The sequence below is a fragment of the Marmota marmota genome, unplaced genomic scaffold (genome assembly GCF_001458135.2).
Source record: "Marmota marmota marmota unplaced genomic scaffold, marMar, whole genome shotgun sequence".
In the NCBI taxonomy this organism is placed as follows: Eukaryota; Metazoa; Chordata; class Mammalia; order Rodentia; family Sciuridae; genus Marmota; species Marmota marmota.
In genome coordinates, this window is record NW_026000257.1 from 489,964 (window position 1) to 490,572 (window position 609).

The following is a 609-nucleotide window of genomic DNA, read 5'->3' on the forward strand; positions in this document are numbered from 1 at the left end:
GCGAGAGAGACAGAGACAGAGACACACACACAGAGAGATTCTTTAAAATTCATTTTGAAAATATCCTTCGGAAAAAAACACAGATTAGGGGGAAAAAGACAAAATGTGTATAATGCCTGATTAAGAAACAGTTTAAATACTCAAAGAATTATATGATGAAAAATTGGAAAGAATGGTAGTAGTGGGAATGAGAAAACAGATGGGTTTTGATAAATATTTAGGAGAAAGATCTATAATACTTCCAATGAATAATATGAGAAAGGCAATAGAGAAAGTGGTAACTAAGAAAATGCCCAGATTAAAAGGGTGTGAAACCCAGTATATTGTGATACCATTGAGTGGGAAGGAAAACACTGAGAGGGAGCCAAATTTAAGACAAAGAGTAAACATTGGTCTTCCTACTTATGTAGCATTTGAAATGCCAATGAACAATTTAGTTCAGTATATAGGGCAAATAGTTGGTTCTCCTAGTTTGAATCCCTGTTGATTGGTGTGGAATGATAATGTCCTCCATTGCTGCTAGATGTAATTGAACATGAGGGTACTAATAATGAAGATTGCCCTGGTGAGAGAATGCAGTGATGTTGAGCAGCCTTAGGACCAAGCTCC